Here is a 20,714-nt window from a genome sequence, read left to right as displayed (position 1 = left end):
GTAAATTGCGATTTATGAGCGCACTTTGCACTTTATAAGTTTATAAATATTTTTAAAATGCAACTTTTGCATAGTTTTGAAGTTCTGTCTAAAATTTTGACACTGTACTGCTTCGGCCAGTTTCGAAGTGAAGAAGAACGACGACGAAGTTGCGTTTAAGGTTAAGCGAAACTAGAAATTTGGTCCATAAATATTTTATAGAGTGATAAGTTTGTCCCAGAACTTCAATTTTTGTTCCTTTGCTGCAAAGCATTCATGATGAGCTGTTTAACATAAAGGTACCAATTAATTGATAATCTTAGGAGTAGTTTGGGGATATGATTATAAGAAAACTTAGAGCCCACATAAGAAATTTTTCCTTTTTTTCCAAAAAATTTTCACTTTTTTTTAAAATCAACTATTGTTCATAAAATTTTCAATTTTCGCTCGAAAATGCATTTTGGAAATTTTCGAAAATTTGAAAAAACTCCAAAAAGCTATTTTTCAAAATTTTCATTCAAATCACTCACAAAACTTCAATAACAACCCAAAATTATATTCATGTCCAAACATAACTCTAAATTTCAAATACCATTTTCATTTGAAAAAATTTCCACCCTATTTTGGAATTTTACAATTCTTATGTCCAAACGCCCACTTAATCTCACATAAAATTTTGTATTTGTATACCGGTAAAATCGAGCTCATGGTGCATCCTAATCTCCGACGAGATAATTCAGGCTCGAGATATGGCAATAAGGTACCGAAATCGAGCCAAAGTCCCACCGGGCTAGAACCCGGGGGCATGACGCCTACCTTCGAGGATATCGAGGCCATGATCCCGGAATCGGTCCTAGCCTCGAATGACTTCGAAGAATATTGTCAGACGATCCAGCATGACCAACAGAAGGTCGAAATATCCCAATGTGGGGCTAAGGATAATAACGGCAATTTGATATTCCCGTAACATACCCTATTTTACACTTGTTCTTTGACGTATTTTTTATTCCAGGTTAAAATCGAAATGTTAAACTAAAAGTCTGCCCCTTTAAACACGGACACGGAGTCCAGCCACCATGGCGAAAACAACAATGCAGCACCCGGTAACGAGGTGCCCCCAGTCGATCTCGGCGGAGTTCCGGTGGCGGACCCCATCGACGCTAGTTCGCATGTGGCCATCGACACAAATTTGCCTACTGATCCCGAGAACAGCGTATGCAGAGAAGTTTGATCAATTGCCCCAAATACGCACAGCGATGAAAACGATGGGATCAGCCTGCGAGTGATCTTCAAAATGTTATATGCTCAACAGGCGACGATAGCTCAGTTGCAGAACCAAAGCCGAGCACCGAACAAGGTTGAGCCCGAGCCACCCCGGGAAGTCACCTGCAGAAATGAACCGATCACGGAAAGGACGAATAAAAATGAATCGGGGACTAATCCCGAGATTATAAAAATACTCGAAGAGTTGACAAAACGGATAGAATCGGGGGAGAAGAAAATTGAAGCCAATGACAAAAAGGTGAAAACCTATAACTCCAGGGTTGACCAAATCCCTGGAGCACCTCCGATATTGAAGGGCCTAGATTCCAAGAGGTTTGTTCAAAAACCTTTTCCTCCGAGCGTGGCTCCGAAGCCGATCCCGAAAAAGTTTCGCATGCCTGAAATTCCTAAGTACAACGGAACAACTAATCCGAATGAGCATGTGACTTCCTACACATGTGCCATCAAAGGAAACGACTTGGAGGATGACGAGATCGAGTATGTCCTGCTGAAAAAGTTTGGGGAAACTTTATCCAAGCTTGCAGATTCATTCGTAAAAGTGCACGCCGGGCTATCAAGTTCGAGACCATCAAGGCAGACCTTTTCAAAGTAAAGCAGAGGGATAATGATATGCTTAGGGAATTTGTGTCCCGGTTTCAAATGGAATGGATGGACTTCACCCAGGGACTCAATGTTCGAAGCTCGTTGACATCACAATAGTTGAAGCAAAATCTGGTGGAATACCCGACTGTCACTTGGGTTGACGATTCATAATCGGTATCAATCAAAAAGGGTCGAAGATGATCAACTTGGGGCCCCATCCGGGTCTGTTTATCCCGCCAGAATAGTTGACAGAGTCAGGAGAGACATTGATCGTGAACCACAGTCGAACAGGGATCGGTATCAGCCATATAATAAAGACCGAAGAGGTAGTGGATCTGGACAAACCCCCGTAAAAAATGAAAGAAGAAGTGACCGAGGTCAAAACAATCGGGGACTCATGAGCAAAAATGGTTTCGACAGGGCCATCGGGCCGAAGGAAACACCAAGATTATCAGAGTACAACATTAACGTCGACGCCGCCACCATCGTATCCGCCATCAGACGTATCAGAGACACCAAATGGCCCCGACCTTTATAGTCCGATCCAACCCAAAGGGATCCTAACATAATGTGTAAATATCATGGCAATCGCGGTCACAGGACAGAATATTGCCGACAATTGGGAGATGAAGTAGCCCGGCTATTCAATAACGGGCATCTCCGAGAGCTCCTGAGCGATCGAGCCAAGAACCACTTTAGGAAAAGAGATTATGGTAAACAGACCGAATAGGAGGAGCCTCAGCACGTCATCAACATGATCATCGGTGGGGTCAATGTTCCTAAGGGGTCGATGCTGAAGCGCACCAAAGTATCTACCATAAGGGAAAAATGAACTCGGGATTATGTGCTAGAGGGAACATTGTCATTCAATGACGAAGACGTTGAAGGGATCGTGCAAATACAACAATTTACTAAACGTATTTTTCTGAACTACGCTAGCTAGCACTCGTTTACCGCTCACTGCGATCGCACCAAGGTTTCGTTAGTCCTAATTCCACCTTTAAACCCTCTGTATTGATCCCTCATATACGTTATGAGTGATGTTATTCAATAAATACCTAAATATGTACCCTTTTTCAAAGTAATACACACTAAATAGGCATAGCCGATTGAGGGCCCTTCAATCAACCACAATAATCACGTAGTTGAACACGTAGGGAAAATTCAATGGCAAATTTATATTAAACGCAACAAAGATTCATCCTCCAAGAGGTTCCATCAAACCCTAGAATAAAGAATTTAGCTACTCATAATTGTTTTAACAATCACAACATAAAAATTCATCATCAATGATAAAAAGGGGAGAAAGAAAGATAAAAACTCGTTTCCGAATCTTTTCTCTTGCTCCTTGCCTGTTCTTGCCTTCAAAATTCTCCTAAAAACCAAGATACCCTCTTTTTGGACGAGCTGAGCTTCATATAGGTCAAGGACAGTCGCCTCTGAAATTATAATTTTAGCCCTGTAATAATTTTTCTCGGAAGGACGTGCACGGCCGCGCACCTGGGCAGGTGACCGAGCATCTGGCCGCGCACTCTGGCCAGTTTCTGCCTGACTTGCGCGGCCCAGTGCGCGGTCAGTGCGCGGCCGCGCACCTGGGCGATTTTCTGCACTCTTCTTTATTCTTCTTTTTAAATGCGCTAACCTCCTTCTATCCTCGAACAAACTCCCAATTTACTCCATAAGTCTTTACTTGGCCTTTAACGCTCCATATTATCTCAAAACACTCCTTAACCTCATTGTAGCCCGGAATTACTCTTGCAAAGCATAAAAATACTCGATCAAAGCAATTTACTATCATTTAACGCTCAAACATCAGTGAAGTCCAGCCAATTTAGAGTGCAAATAGTGGCCAAACTACATAGTTATAGCCTACTATCAATGCCCCATACTTAAATCATTGCTCGTCCCCCGAGCAAACAAACCACACTTTACATAGACACAACCTCACTAAGCGACTTTCCTAACTCATCATACCAAGAATATTTCAAATAGACCAAGCACAATAGTGTAACATCTTCACCTCAAGAATTGACTCAAAAGCATCACACATTATTCACAACTTACTCATTTACTCTAATACAGAGGTCAAGAATTACCTTTCCTTCATGAATCAAGTGCCCTCCCACAACAAAAGAGAATCGTTCCGCAATTAATAAAATTCATGAACAATTAGGAACTTCAAGATAGACAGAATTCACTCACTCTCAGAAACGACATTCATGTGCCATAAAAGATGCACCATAGGCTTGCCCGTAGTGTACTACTCTACTAATTGAGTTCATTCAGTCAAGGATTAGATAGGACTTTTAACTGGTTGTAATGTAGGCTGCGAGACGGGTAGGATACATTTAGATATAAGAGTGATTACACCTCCCTAAGTACTTTAATGCATGCACTTTAGCAGTCGGAACCCCACACTTATGTCAAACCATACTCCGCCTTCAAATCAATATACATTAACTCCCAATTATTTAAGCACAATTACATCAAGAGTCACCACTCATCAAGGAATATATATATTTTTTATTATTATTATTATTATTTTCACAGCAATACAACTATTTTGTTTTCTTTTCTTTCTTTTTCACTTCAAGTGGCTCTTACTTTTTTAAAATAATGCACCTTTCTCCTTATTTCATTAGTTCCACTCAAAATTCAAACCAACCACCCCACACTTTAACTTTTATAAAGTTCATAATAATTCAATTGCTCATGAGAGGTTAAAAGGTTCAAATAGATAGTTAATTCAAACAAAGGAGTAAGGCTTGTAATGTAGTTGCCAAAGAAATATGATTACAGGCTCAAAGGGTTTAACTACGATACATAACAATTAGGCGGGTAAAATAAACATATCTGGCTCAACAAAGAAATGCCTATATTACTTCCAAGACTGAACAAAACTACTATTTCGCTTTGCAAACACATGGGGCAAGTTCTAGACATCAAATGCAATGCACAGAATACAACAAACCTTACACACACATGGCACATGACTCACTCAAGATTGGATCATCAAAACACTCCAGTCAAAGCACTTAAGCCAAGTTAAGAACATATAATTTAAGGCATATATACAAGAGTCAACAACTGAGCCTAAGCGTCACACTACAACACTCGGTATTCTCAAGGCATAACGAAGTTGAGAGACCCTGTTTTCATTTCAGCCCATATCCCACGGGTTCCTACTTCTAAAAAAATAAAACTAACTACACCCGGTTCAAACAAAACCCTTGAAAAAGAATCGCGACCCAAAGAAAAACCAAGGGGGAATTGATACACTACCAACAAAAGAAAATCTTTTTATCTTTTTTTTTTCGGCTTTAATCCCTCAAGAAACCCGTCGAATGATATCCATCGTTGGGAAAAGTCAAAACCTTTGAAATTTTCACTCATTCTTTTTTTAAATTTAACTAACCAAAGAAACTAACACTAATCTACATTACTATATACACACAACATAAATACAAGATATCCCCCACCCTGCACTTTAAATGGAGGCATGTCCCCATGTCACACAAAGAAAAAAACATGCAAGGTAAAGGAAACGTCTTGGTCGGAGACAGTGCCGGGGTCGAGATGGCAAGCCCTGCCAAGTGCACGCAGCCATGCCATGACCCTCCTCTCAGATTTTGTATTTTGGGTAGAAAGGGCATCTACTCTAGATCCCACGTCCGTGATAGACGTACACAACCCTGCCATTTCCTACTCTAAGGCCATCATTCTCGTGTCCCATCTGACAACTGATGTTCCCTCAGCAACCTGCTCGTGCGGGGGCGAAGCAGCCACAACCTCAGCTTGCCCTTCATTACCCTCATTTAGAGCATCAGACTCATAGTTATTTGCCCTAACGGGTACAATAGGATCCTTCCCAATTATCACTTTATCAGCCCGAAACTTCTATTCTTTTTTACTTTCCCATCCAAGTTCTTATTTTTCGGTACACGTGCTGTACAGTATAATCTAGTGATTAAGGAAGGAAAAAAGAACCCATACCTTTGCATCGGACAACGAATGAACATTTCATCGTGAATAACCTTAGCCACATCAAAATCATGGCCATTGATAAAACACCAGATCAGTGCAGCCCGGGGACCATTCACCTCAGTGGTATTAGAAGAAGGCAGCAGGCGACTATTGATGACATAGAGCCAACACTTCCCTTCAAATGTAAGCGATGCTGAATGAAACTTCTGCCCCTGCGTAATCCACACTACTTCCTTATTGGGCACACATATTGTCCTAAAGAACAAATTCCACGAGGTTGGTTATCTGCTATAGGTATCATAATAGTCCTCCGCTTCAAGATTTATCCCAAACACTGGCAACCGGTAAGCCCTCATAATGGGCCTCGATGGATGCATCCATACTCTTCTGTCGTACCATGCAGACATGGTTCACATGTTCCAGGCAGTTTGCATAAAACTCCCGCACAATCATTAAATTGGCTTCATCGGGTTCTTCAAAGAATATACCTAGCCCGTGCCGAACCAATTCACGATACATATTGGGACAGTTATTTTGGAGGGACCCCATATCAATTTCCCTCTCCAGTATGGGTTTCTTGGGAGCCTTATGACCAAAACGTTCCTGGGCCGCGCTTGATACGAACTTGGTACTACCATACTGGGGCGCATTGGCCGAGGCCCGCGGCCGGGAGGAGCTTGCATTACCACTGGATAATTCACATGTGATTCTTCGTTTCTTGGATGGCTTCATACTACCTGAAACAAATACCACTATCAGCAAAAGGCACGATGTGTGAACCAAGAGTGGTTACTCAGACTTCACCAGCACACTTGGTCACAAAATTCCATTCTCGAACTCATTGTGTCATTTATACAAACACCTGATGCGCAAGTTTACCCGAACTCCCAAACACCAATTTTTATACCCCCAATTCAACCACATATATACCAAAGTCGAATAAAACCCAACATGGTGAAATTCTACTATTACCTCTACATACAAACAAGTATACTAAAAAACAAAGAAATCTACTACAATACAATACAAGAAAAAAAGGAGCTTGCATGACCACTGGATAATGCACCTGTGATTCTTCGTTTCTTGGATGGCTTCATACTACCTGAAACAAATACCACTATCAGCAAAAGGCACGATGTGTGAACCAAGAGTGGTTACTCAGACTTCACCAGCACACTTGGTCACAAAATTCCATTCTCGAACTCATTGTGTCATTTATACAAACACCTGATGCGCAAGTTTACTCGAACTCCCAAACACCAATTTTTATACCCCTAATTCAACCACATATATACCAAAGTCGAATCTAACCCAACATGGTAAAATTCTACTATTACCTCTACATACAAACAAGTATACTAAAAAATAAAGAAATCTACTACAATACAATACAAGAAAAAAAAATAGAGAAACTAAACTAAACTAAGACGGAAACAAAAACAATGGTACTTACCTGAGGGAACTTGTGAGGATTTGGGTTGGGAAGTTATGGAAGAGGAGAGATGAGAGGAAGGGGTAGGGTTTGATTTTGAAATTGGGGGAAGGGGTAAGGGTTTGTGCGTTTGTTTTCTTATGCTTAGAGAGGGGGTAGTTTAGATTAGAAGAGGAAAATGGGAGGGGGGGGCTGTTATTTTTAAAGGAGAAACAAAGAAAGAGAAAAGAAAAATAAAAATAAAAAATAACTAATTCAACTGTCACGACCCAAAATCCTAACCTGTCGTGATGACGCCTATCTTGATACTAGGCAAGCCGACAACCTCAATAAACCCCAATTTCTTTTATAAATATAATATTTAAACACAATCCACAAATCTCGCAAATAACGATACAACACATTCCCAAAACCTGGTGTCACTGAGTACATGAGCATCTATACATTACAAGGCTGGAAAACACGGTCTATAATAATTTGAGACCAAATACAATAAACAAAAAGAGAGGGAAGGAGAGATAAGGTCTGCGAAACATGGCAGCTACCTCTGAATCTCCAAAAAATCGACTGTGTGAAAGAATCAACATCCACCGTATTCGGGATCACCTGAATCTACACACGAAGTATGGGGTGTAGTATGAGTACAACCAACTCAGTAAGTAACAATAATAAATAAAGAACTGAAAGTAGTGACGAGCTTCTCAGCTAAGTCCAAATACAGTACTTTCCAATATAAAAGAGTAGGCATGCTTTCAAGTTCAACATTTAAGATTTCACTGAAAATTCATATCAAATTTGACCGAAACAGGAAATAATGTTTTTCTAAAATTTCCAAAATAGTGATATATGACAGTTGAATGCAGCAAATACTTAAATCAATGCATCATCTCAGAGTAACAGTCACTCAGTCCTCCCATTCACTCCAACCTCACGGTCACTCTTTCCTCACAGCCACTCTTTCCTCACAGTCACCCATTCTTCACAGTCACTCATCACTCGGCACTCGACACTCGCACTTGGCACTCAGTAGGTACCTGCGCTCACTGGGGGTGTGTACAGACTCCGGAGGGGCTCCTTCAGTCCAAACGCTATATCAAGCCAATCATGGCATAAATCAACAAAATATGTTGCGACGTGCAGCCCGATCCCATAAATATCTTCACAATTAGGCACTCGGCCTCACTCGGTCATCAACTTCTCCAGTCTCTCGGGCTCTTAGAAATCATGATAAGCAACCCAACAACAATGATATGATGCATCGATAAATAGCAACAGAGACTGAGATATGATATGAAATGAATGAATATGACTGAGTGTGAAATTGCAATTTGAGCATATAATTCAACCACAAAAATGACCCCAGTGGGTACCAACAATAACAACATATGCCTAAGCATGATTTTTTTTAATACGAGTCTCAGCTCAATTTTCTCTAACACGTAGAGGATGTACGGATATCAACAGATTTTTCAACTATACAGTCCCATGGAATTTGACCAAGTCACAATTCCTACAGTGCAAGCCCACACGTTTGTCACCTAGCATGTGCGTCACCTCAAAACCAATCGCACTACACATAATTCGGGGTTTCATACCCTCAGGACCAAATTTAAAATTGTTACTTACCTCAATCCGAGCAAATCTGTACTCCGCAATGCTCTTGCCCCTTTATTCGGCCTCCAAACGTCCCGAATCTAGCCACAAGCAATACAATACGATCAATATAGGCTAAATGAATCAATTCCACAAGACAAATACCAAATTATAGCCAAAATCCAAAATTGGCTCAAACCCGGCTCCCGGGCCCACGTCTCGAAATCCGACAAAAAGTCACAAAACTAGAAAGCCCATACATACAAAATTTATCAAAATCCGACATCATTTGGTCCCTCAAATCTTTAAATTAAACTTTATGAAAATTTCTACCATTTTCAACCCAATCTTTACCCATTTGAACTTAACAATCTTTCCACAACCTTATGGGTATGTATACATAATACTCTTATACCCAAGAATCAGATTATTATTCACCCATCTTTACTCCAAACCCAAGAATCATACTATTATTCCCGCATCGAACCACTTGATCACTTATTTCTTCACCACTTCTTTCATGTTGGGGTTCAACCTTCTTTGATATTCTCTGGAAGGTTTGTGCTCATCTTCCAGTAGAATCTTATGCATACAAAATGCCGGGCTGATACCCTTAATATCTGCAATGGTCCAACCAATTGCAGTCTTGCATTCCATTAACAACTGCAAAAGTTGTTCTGCCTGCACATCTAACAAACTGGATGAGATAATAATAGGTAAAGTTGAGGTAGGTCCCAAGAAGGCATACATGAGGTAAGTCGGTAACGATTTTAGCTCCAACTATGGTGGTTCTTCAATTGATGGCTTAGCTGGAGGGATTTTTCTTTATTCTAAGTGTAAAGGCTCGAATTCGAGCCTTCTTTTCCAGTACCCTTGCCCTTCAAGGGCCAAATCCTACTCTGCCAAGTCCTCACCATCCACCTCTTCTAAGTTCATGAGGTAGGCTGCTAGAGGGTATTTTGCATTCAGAGTCTCATCTTCCTCCTCCAAAATCACATCCACAACTTCTATCAGAGAGCAGTTAGCAAACTCACTAGGTCGCCGCATAGATTTCTGCACATTGAACGTTATCTCTTCATCGTTCAGTCTCATATTTAGCTCCCCAGTTTCACAATCAATTAGTGGCCAAGAATTGCCTTCCCAAAATTATGGGAATCTCCCCGTCAACCCGTCAGTCCAGAATGACAAAATCTGCCGGAAAAACGAACTTTCCAACCTGCACCAGCACATCATCAAGTATACCTGATGGCCTCTTCACTGTTCGGTCGGCTAACTGTAGTAACATGGATGTGGGTCTTGCTTTTCCAATTCCTAACCTTTTATAGATAGCCAAGGGCATCAAGTTTATGCTCGCCCCCAAATCACAAAGTGCTTTAGCAAAAGCATAGTTGCCTATTGTGCATGGGATTGTGAAATTCCTTGGGTCGGACATCTTCTCGGCTATGGGTCTCATCACGAGAGCACTACATGTTTGATTCAGTGTAACCGTGGCCAAGTCTTGAAAGTCGAACTTACGAGACATCAAGTCCTTCATTATTTTTGCATAACCAGGCATCTCCTTCAAGGCGTCAATCAATGGAATGTTCATCTAGATTTGCTTCAACATCTCCATGAATTTCTTATACTGCTCATCTTTATGATATTTGGCCAATCTCTAGGGGAATGGTGTTGGAGGCTGCTTCTTTCCTGTGATTTGAGTTTGAACTTGCTCGGGCACTGTTTCTACTGCCTTCTCTTGCACTAACTCAGTTTCCTTCCCAACCTCTTTTTCTTTGCTTGATTCAGCTGGTGCATGTTGTACCGTCGAATCATCTACCTCGATTGGTATCGACACAATAGTGTTTCAGTTGGTTGGCTTTGGCAAGCAATTTCTTGATCTAGATCAAGATCTCTACCATTTCTTAGACTCACCACCATAAGCTGCTTTGGACCCTGCTCTTTTGGATTAACATGTGTGTCTGCGGGCAACGTCCCTTGAGGATGATTATTCAGAGCCATGGATAACTACTCTAATTGTATCTCAATGCCTTTTATCGCTGCGTCATGTGCTTTGACTTTCTCTTGCATTTTTTCATTGGCCCCAATCAGTTTTTGCAACATTCCTTTAATTTCGGACAACCCGTCTTCTTGTCTCACTATCTGTTATTGTTGAGGTTGTTGATAAGCTAGCTATTGATTTTGCTGATTGTACCCCTGTTGCCTTTGGTAAGGCACAACTTGACCCTGTGGTCTCATAGCTCCAGGATTGTTGCCCTTATTATACTGTTGTTGTGCTGGTCTATATTACTGATTCTGATGCCCCCAATTCTGACCACCTTGCCTCTGTCCTCCATAGTTGGCCACATAGTTCATATTTTCCTGATAGTTCTGGTTATCACTTTCCGCACTCCATGAGCATACATACGATTGGTTAATACATAGTGTACATAAGCCCCCATTAGTCGCGTCAACTATGTTTACCTGCTTCTTTTGGCCTGATTCGTCAATCTTTTTTGTGGGGATACTCATTTGCGACATCAGAGTGGCCATATTCCTGGCTATGGAGTTGTTTGGGTCCAAAGCCACTGAGTGAACAACATGAGTGATCGTAGAGTCTCTTGTCATCCATCCTGAGTTTTGAGCCATTTTATTAAGTAAGATCTTGCATTCTCTGAATGATTTCCTCAAAAATGCTCATCATGTTGAAGCATCAACATTGGCCTTCAAGCTGTTTGCAAATCCCATGTAGAACCTTTGCTCCAACATCTGATCTGGAATGCCATGATGAGGACACTTAACCAGCATACATTTGAACCTCTCCCACGTTTCTTGTAGTGTTTCTGTTGGTCTCTGCCTGAAACTCAATATCTCATCAACTTGTTTGGCTGTCTTATTAGGTGGGTAGAACTTGTTCAAAAATTGCTTGACTAATTCCTTCCAAGTAGTGATGGAGTTTATGGGGAGTGGATTGAGCCAAGTCTGAGCCTCTCCCATCACCAAGAATGGAAACAACAACAGCCTTATTGCTTCCGGTGTCACATTTGGTTGCCTTTGCGTGACACATATCGACAGGAAATTTTTCAGATGCTACTGAGGATCTTCAATGTGAGACCCTGAGAACAGTCCCTTGTTCTGCAACAAATGTAGCATGTTGTTTGTGATTTGAAATAATTCTGCTTATATCTGAGGGACTGCAATTACAGTTGTCAGATTTTCGGCGGTGGGTTGTACCCAATCATACAAGGCTGCTTCTAGCACAAGAGGCTCCACACCCTGGTTGTTTGGGTCATTCGCATTGTTTCTGTTGTTTGGATTTTCTATTACATCTTCCATGTCTGGTTCGATTCGTTTTGTTGAGTTCTGTTGCTGTTTGTTTTTCTTGATTGCACGATTCAATGCCTTAAAAACTTTCTCAGGATCTGATAATGCTTCGAACAATTCACCAGTTCTTGAGGAGTTTCTAGGCATGTACCTATAGCACCCAAGATTACAAATATTAGAATTTCAATGTATTTAGTTAAAATGAAGAAAATTGACTACACTAAGAATTCTACCACTTCTTTTTGCTACAATTAATAACACCGTTAAAGTTTTCCGGCAACGACGCCAAAATTTGATCACGCTCAACTATGCCTTATAAAAAGGACTAAGCGGTCGTTGCAAATATAATCCGGTTTACAAGTCCGGAGTCGAATCCCACAGAGAATTAACATACTAATCACAACTTTTAGTTTAGCAAGAATCCACGTAATCAACTTCCAAAAATATTGAATAATGAATTGAGTGTTACTGACTAACTAACAACAAGGTAATTAAAAAGCTGTAAATTTTTATTTTTACTACTTACAAAGCCAATATTGTAGACAAGATTGGAAAGGTCTAGGGTTGCGATTTCTCCTCTTATCGGAACCCTCTCCGTTGCTTCTCCTATAAATTCGCCTAGATACCTCTCTACCGATCGTGAGCACTTTAGGTGTCGTAATTCTCTTCCGAGCAAATACAACAATTTACTAAACGTATTCTTCCGAACTACGCTAGCTAGCACTCATTTACCGCTCACTGCAATCGCACCAAGGTTTCATTATTCCTAATCCCACCTTTAAACCCTCTGTATTGATCCCTCATATACTTTAGGAGTGATGTTGTTCAACAACTACCTAAATATGTACCTTTTTTCCAAGTAATACACACTAAATAGGCATAGCCGATTGAGGGCTCTTCAATCAACCACAATAATCACATAGTTCAACACGTAGGAAAAATTCAATGGCAAATTTATATTAAACGCAACAAAGATTCATCCTCCAAGAGGTTCCATCAAACCCTAGAATAAAGAGTTTAGCTACTCATAATTGTTTTAACAATCACAACATAAAAATTCATCATCAATGATAAAAAAAAGGGAGAAAGAAAGATAAAAACTCGTTTCCGAATCTTCCATATTGCTCCTTGCCTGTTCTTGCCTTCAAAATTCTCCTAAAAACCAAGATACCCTCTTGTTGGGCGAGCTGAGCTTCATATAGGTCAAGGACAGTCGCCTTTGAAATTATAATTTTAGCCCTGTAATAATTTTTCTCGGAAGGACGTGCGCAGACGCGTACCTGGGCAGGTGACCGCGCAACTGGCCGCGCACTCTGGCCAGTTTCTGCCTGACTTGCGCGACCCAGTGCGCGGCCGCGCACCTGGGCGATTTTCTACACTCTTTTTTGTTCTTCTTTTTAAATGCGCTAACCTCCTTCGATCCTTAAACAAACTCTCAATTTACTCCATAAGTCTTTACTTGGCCTTCAACGCTCCATATTATCTCAAAACACTCCTTAACTTCATTGTAGCCCGGAATTACTCCTGCAAAGCATAAAAATACTCAATAAGAGCAATTTACTATCATTTATCGCTCAAACATCAGTGAAGTGCAACCAATTTAGAGTGCAAATAGTGGCCAAACTACATAGTTATAGCCTACTATTACTCGCCGTTGCTTCACATACCAAAGACAGACGAACAACTATACCTATACTTGGCAATATCAGCGGTAAGTAGAGTCCTGGTCCGAGAAGAGAAAGGTACGAAATTTCTAATTTACTATGTTAATAGGACCCTTGGCGAGGCTGAAACTAGGTACCCTCACCTAGAAAAGCTGGCGCTCGCTTTGCTAAGCGCCTCTAGGAAGCTAAAACCATACTTCCAATGTCACCCCATATGTGTCATAACTATTTATTCCTTGAGGAATATAATGCATAAACCCGAGCTCTCGGGATGGTTAGCCAAATGGGCCGTAGAGATCAGTGGGTACGACATCGAATATCGGCCTCGGACCGCCATTAAGTCTCAAAGTTTGGCAGACTTTGTGGCCGATTTCACACCGCCCCTAAACCCGAGGTCGAAAGATAGTTGTTATTGAACTATGGGACCTCTTCGGGAATCCAGACCCTCTTTACGGACGGCGCCTCAAACGCGAAGGGGTCCGAACTTGGAATTGTATTGAAACCACCCACATGTATTATAGTTAGAAAATCTATCCGGACTGTAAAATTAACTAACAATGAAGTGGGTATGAAACCATGAGGTGGACAAAAGCTTAGGGGCTGAGGTGATCGAATCTAAGTGCGACTCCCTCCTTGTGGTAAACCAAGTTAATGGGACTTTCAAGGTCAGATAGGAATGAATGCAAAGATACTTGGATAAATTGCAGGTAACATTACACCGCTTCAAAGAATGGACTCCACAACACGTGCCTTGGGAACAAAACAGGGAGGTTGATAACCTTGCTAGCTTGGGGTCGTCGATCGAGGACGACGAGTTCAGCTCGAGGGCGGTCGTACAACTTATGAGATTCGTAGTGGAAGAAGGTCACTCCGAGATAAACTCAACAAGTCTAACTTAGGACTGGAGAAACAAATATATAGAATATCTCAGGACCGGAAAATTACCTTCTGACCCTAAGGAATCGAGGACTCTGCGTACGAAGGCAGCCCGGTTCAGCCTGTCCGAAGATGGTACATTATTCCGGAGAACGTTCGATGGTCCACTCGCAATATGTCTAGGACCCGGGGACACCGAGAATGTTTTGAGGGAAATCCACGAAGGCACCTGCGAAAACCATTCGGGCGCCAAATCATTAGTTTAGAAAATAATCAGAGCCGACTATTATTGGATCGACATGGAAAAGGACGCAAATGAGTTAGTACGAAAATGCGACGAATGTCAAAGGCATGCTACGATGATTCATCATCCCGGGGAACTACTACATTCGGTCTTGTCACCCTGACCATTAATGAAATGGGGGATGGACATCGTCGGGCCCCTTCCATGGGCACCCGATAAGGCTCAATTTATATTGTTTATGACTGACTATTTTTCTAAATTACTAGAAGCCCAGGCGTTTTAAAATTTAAGGGAGAAGGAAGTCATTGATTTCATCTAGGACCACATAATATGTCGGTTCGGAATACCGGCTGAGATCGTGTGTGACAACGGGAAGCAATTCGTCGGCAGCAAAATAAGCAAGTTTCTCGAAGATCATAAAATCAAAAGAATCATATTGACGCCCTATCACCCTAGTGGGAATGGGCAAGCGGAATCCACGAACAAAACCATACTACAAAACCTCAAAAAGAGATTGACCGACGCCAAAACAAATGGAAAGAAATCTTGCCCGAAGTCCTATGGGTATACCGTACGACCTCTAAGTTCAGTACCGAGGCCACCCCATTCTCATTAGTCTACGGTGCCGAAGTCCTAATACCGGTCGAAGTCGAAGAACCAAGTTTCAGGTTCCGATATGCAACTAAAGAATCAAATAACGAGACCATGAACACGAGCCTGGAACTGTTAGATGAAAGGCGTGAAGCTGCTCTTGTCTGAATGGCCGCCCAAAAATAAGGATCGAAAGGTATTATAATCGAAGAGCCAACCTTTGACACTTCAATGATGGGGACTTAGTATTGAGGTAGGTCACATTAAACACTCGGAACCCGAACGAAGGAAAGTTGGGACCGAACTGGGAAGATCCGTATCAAATTATCGAGATCACCGGAAAAAGGGTCGTACAAACTCGGAACAATGAACGGTGAACAACTACCGAACAACTGGAACGTAACTCACTTGAAACGATATTACTGCTAAGGTATGACCCCGATCATTTCTTTTATTTGTCTACATTTTGGACTAACACTTGCAGGTAGCCATCAAAGAATGACACAATTTTCTAGGCATGAAAGCACGCGTTGCACTCTTTTTTTCTTGAACCGGTTTTGTCCCAAATGAGTTTTCCGGCAAAGTTTTTAACGAGGTAACAGTAAATCGTGCTAACTTAGAACTGAAGATTGGCTACTAACTGGTGTCGAAGATCACGACAAAAGTATTCGAGGCTTCTCTTTGATCGGCCTCGAACACTGGGAGGCATCACCCTCGGATAATGATTTTAGCAAGGAAAGAAACTGTATGCTCGAATAGTTTAGGCTCGATCAATAGGATTTACTGTAAGGGCCAAACGGTCGAAACCGTGCCCACATAGACCGCCCGAGCCCAGACACAAAGCTTAAACACATGTATAACTTTGTATATTACGCACAAAATTGAAAGGAAGTTTCTACCTTGCGGATAAATATTTTGCCCTTTGAAAATTTTTCTTTCTTAAATTTGATCCCCTAAAGACATCGAGCCCAAGGGCCACTCACTCGGGGACTACCGCCCAAGGAAGATTTGGATAGCCCGGGATAATGAAGCCCGGCTTCAAAGCTTATTTGGAAGTCCCGAACTTTAAAGGCTACGACCACCCACATCCGGGAACGGTTATCTCGGATAAGCCCGTATGACTCGGGGTAACAAGCCCACTGGGAAGCACCCTAACTAGAAAGTCTACGGCCGTATTAAAATGGCTCGAAGACGTCCGAGATCCGTAACAAAAAACAAGACCTTCAAAATTTATAAAATCGGTTCAAAAGACTACCATTGGAAAATTATAATCTAAAACGTTCTAAGTATTTTGGGGAAAGTTTCCAATCATATCGAGCCCCCACGAATCGTAAATAAAATAATATTGAAAGAAAGGCTTGTTCGAACCTCCGGGCAAGACTTAAATATTACATGCTAAGGCATTTCAATATCTTTGCAATCATAAAGAACAAAACGAAAGGAAACAAGCTTAAAAATTGTCGAAGGGAAAAAAGAGCCATATATATATATATATATATATATATATATATATATATATATATATATATATATGAAAAGATCTTTACAAATGCCAAACGGCCTTGACCAAAAAGTACAAAAGTACAAAAATACAAAAAATAAATAAAAATATACAAGGTACTTAAACGACATGGTCTCCACCGGAGCCTGCCTCATCACCGACACCATCAGATTCTTCTCCGCCCCTAGATCCATCCAAACCCTCAAAGTCATCTTCATCCTCAGGATACGCCAGTTTCTTGGCCTCGGCTTCGAACCCCTTAGCACTTTCGACCTCAGCCGATAAATCAAAACCCCGAGCATGAATTTCTTCGAGTGCCTCCCTTCGGGACTGCCACTTCACTTATTTTGTGATATCATTCAGCTGGTCCTGAGCTACCTCGGCATCGGCCTTATACTGGGCCACCATCTCGTCGGCATCAACTTTGGTTACTTCAACCACCGACTTAGCCGCCTTAAGCTCCTTGGCAAGGGTCTCTCGATCAGAAACAATGGAGCTTAGCTGAGACTGGAGCTCCTCAATCTTTTGGGATCGTGCCTCAGCCTTCTCCCTTGTCGCTAGAAGTTGGACCTCCACCAAGGTAAATTGCGCCCGGGCAGTCTCCTTTTCCGAGGCCAGGCGGTCCATCCTGCCTCTCCACTCTTCGGCCTCGACCTTGACTGCATCCATCTCGGCTCGAAGCTGGTCGATCCGATCAATTTTCTATTAAACATGCGGGTTCCGACCATTAGACACCGTATCTAGCTCATCGTCACTAACTTCAAAAAATTTTACTTGTTCAACCAGGTCAACATGTTCTTTCCGAGCCGCTTCTAACTCAGCTCGAAGGCTCTTAGCCTCTCCTTCACGCTGCTCACTGAGAAGTTTGTACGTATCTCTCTTCTTAGTAAGCTCTTTGACTTTGGTTTCGAGCTGGTTCAGCTCATCCCGATATCAGAGGAAAGTTTCATGGTGAAGCACCGAGGCCTACAAACACGAAGAAAAATATTAGGATTATCAATGAATTAATTCAAGTATAAAAGGAGTAATTGAAATCATTGAGAGTTATCTAAAGTTACCCGGTTCAGCGTCTGTTGTGCTTCGTTGAATAGGTAGGGCGCGTCTACCTCGTTCATTTTGGCTCGGTCTTCCTCGGTCACCAAGCACCGAAGGTAACTGGCCACCCCTACGGGGGCGGAAAGAACTCGAGCATCCTCTGAAATGGTAATGACAATGGACCGCTTCTAATCAGGATCCACACTCGAGGCAAGGAACCGATTGACCAATTTCGGGCTCGAGTTAGGCCCGCCTGCCCCTAAGGTCGGACTCTTCCTCGGTACCTCTATGTCACCCAATCCGGTGATGTCTTCCATGGCGGTGGAATCCACGCCATCAAAAAAGCAGCGGAAGGTGTCATCCGCTCCATGGGCCCCTTCGTTAGGGCAATATTTCACCGTTTGAGCCTCGTTGTACATGGACTCGGTGAACGAGGGCGACTCGTTGATGTCTATCACACCGAGTGCCTCCTTCAGGGTATTGCCCGCATCTTGGGAAGCCTCGGCTCCGGTCTCCTCATCGATCTCCCTAGCTTGAGGCAGATTTGCCTCACAGATCTCTGGTTCGGAGGCCCCCTGCTTTCCGAGATGTGATGGCTCACGGGCCACTAGAACAAAGGGTTCTTCTTCTTCGGATTCGTCCCTTAGCCGATAGAGTGAATCCGAAGTTGGGGCTCGGGCGCTGGTGCTTTCTTTTGACTTGCGCACCAGCATTCTCCTTGTTTTCTTTTTCTCCGAGCTCGGGGAACTTGGAGACCTCTTTCTTTTCTTCTCTTTGTCCTGTCTCGGAGCAGGGGACTCGGTAGGTAAGTCCTCGCTACTGGCTGGAGGCCTCAACTCGACATCCTTAGATAAACCTGCAAAAAAGAAGTAAATGGAGTAATGGCTTAATGTTAAAAGAGAAATCTTAATACTGCCTACTTGGGAAAGAAGCCTTACCATGGGAGCGAGCCTCCCAACGGCCCTTCGAGAGCTTGCATAACGAGCGCTCGGAATAGGGCATATGTGATACGATACCCTCGACACACTCCTTGAGTTGTGGAACGACATTTGGGACCCGAGCTACGGCTGCACCAGCACAAATCACCAATAAGAAAAAGAGAAGTAAGTTTAAAATCGAAATTTGAAAGTAAATCGTACTTACATAAGGTATTTCACTTATCGGGGAATGGCCTGCACTCAACTAGGATTAAGTCCGAAGTCCTCATTCGGACAAAACGGCCTTGCCAACCCCGATCCCGGTCCATATTGATATTTGAGAACGAGGCTTTACTGCCCCGCCGCATAAGCTTTATCATTCCCCCCCAGAAGATTCGGGGACTGTATAAGCGTAGAAGATGGTAGATAGTGAACGAGCACCCATTGATTTTGTTCACAAAGAACCGGAGGAGGATCACGATCCACCAGAGCGATGGGTGAATCTGGCCTAGGCACACGTTGTACCTTCTGCAAAAATCCAAAATGACCGTATCCACCGGGCCCAATATAAAGGGATACGTGTAAACACTTAGGTATCCCTTGACATGGGTGGTAATGGCTTTATCAGGTTGGGGACCACTATGTCCTTATCGACCCAATTACAGTCTTTTCAGACCGTGGGGAGAATCTCTTCGGTGATCGAGTAGATATATCTCAAGACCTCCTCACACCAGCCTTGTAAGGAGGAAGGCTTTTCGACCTTGAGATCGACGTTGACCGAGTATCCCCCGAGGATGAACATTTTCAAAGAGGGTTCAGGTACTGGTTCATCGACAACAGCGCGCGAAACAATCTCTTCGACCTCAGTAGCCGATCGCGAAGTAGAAGGATTTTCTTTCCGGGGAACGGTTTTTGAAGTCTTTGCCATTTCTTTAAAAATGGAGGAAAATCCGAGAAAGACGGAGAAAGAAAGGAAGTTTAAAGATTGGACTTGATGGCTTAAGATGAAGACGGGTAAAAATTCTTGCAAAGGATCTCGAAAAAACGGAGTAAAAGTGCTAGAAAGTGTTGAAATCTTAAATATACGAGGGTAAAAGGTTTGGATTTAAAGTTAAAATGAACGAATGATGGGGTATTTATAGTAGTTCAGCGACGTTTGGCATCCAGGGACGGCCAACCATCGACTAACATGCATTTAATACCATTAAAACTTGACCGACGAGACGTTTCAGTCGTTTTGTCGTTTCTGTCACGGTGTATCGAAGTAAGAATCAGAAGCTCATGTCGTTTCTCGTCGTTTACTCTCCGAAAAAACAAGGGTACTATCTGTATACGGGTAAAATCGAGTTCATGGTGCATCCTAACCTCCGACGAGATAAGCCAGGCTCGAGATATGGCAATAAGGGACTGAAACCGAGCCAAAGTCCCACCGGGCTAGAGCCTGGGGGCATGACGCATGCCTTCGAGGATATCGAGGCCATGATCCCGAAATCGGTCCTAGCCTCGAATGCCTTCGGAGAATATTGTCAGACGATCCAGCATGGCCAACATAAGGCCAAAATATCCGTGACCGGCCAAATGTTACGGCGGGAATCTCGACACGTATCGATAAGGAACCGATAATCATCGAATCAAAAGATTTTTTACCTTTTATAGAGTTATATCTAAAATATAACTCCCCTACTATATAAAAAGGATCTAACAATTTATTTGAGACATTGTAACACGCACT

Source organism: Nicotiana tomentosiformis, chromosome 6 (genome assembly GCF_000390325.3).
Source record: "Nicotiana tomentosiformis chromosome 6, ASM39032v3, whole genome shotgun sequence".
In the NCBI taxonomy this organism is placed as follows: Eukaryota; Viridiplantae; Streptophyta; class Magnoliopsida; order Solanales; family Solanaceae; genus Nicotiana; species Nicotiana tomentosiformis.
This window is presented reverse-complemented; position numbering follows the sequence as displayed.